Raw genomic sequence first — 738 nt, 5'->3', positions numbered from 1 at the left:
CTCTCTCTCACCCTCCTCCTCCTTATCTCTCTTCCTTCCCCTCACTCTCACCTTCCTCCTCCCTCCCTATTTCCCTTCCCGTTACTTTCACTCTTTCCTTACCTCCCTATTTTAATCTCTTACCCTCACTCTCATTCTCACTCTCAACCCACCCCTTTTTGTCTCCCTCTCTTCCCCTCACTTTCACCCACTCCCCATCCCTCTCTATCTCCCTCTCTTCCCCTCACTTTCACCCACTCCCCATCCCTCTCTGTCTCCCTCTCTTCCCCTCACTTTCACCCACTCCCCATCCCTCTCTATCTCCCTCTCTTCCCCTCACTTTCACCCACTCCCCATCCCTCTCTGTCTCCCTCTCTTCCCCTCACTTTCACCCACTCCCCATCCCTCTCTATCTCCCTCTCTTCCCCTCACTTTCACCCACTCCCCATCCCTCTCTGTCTCCCTCTCTTCCCCTCACTTTCACCCACTCCCCATCCCTCTCTATCTCCCTCTCTTCCCCTCACTTTCACTCACTCCCCACTGCTGTGTGGTGCAGCGGTAGCGTTCTCGTCTAGCAATCTTGCTGACCTGCGTTCGAATCCCTCGCCGCCAGTGGATGGTAACCCCGGCCATTCCTTGCACACAGGGGATAACTTAGAAGCAAAATGAAACGGACACTATATCACACCAAGAATATCTATTGTAACAAGTGGAGTCAAACCAAAGCTTTAAACCTTTAAACCTCTATCTCCCTCTCTT

This window comes from Penaeus chinensis, chromosome 12, assembly GCF_019202785.1.
Source record: "Penaeus chinensis breed Huanghai No. 1 chromosome 12, ASM1920278v2, whole genome shotgun sequence".
Lineage (NCBI taxonomy): Eukaryota > Metazoa > Arthropoda > Malacostraca > Decapoda > Penaeidae > Penaeus > Penaeus chinensis.
The sequence above is the reverse complement of the archived record's forward strand: the minus strand, read 5'-3'. Positions refer to the sequence as shown.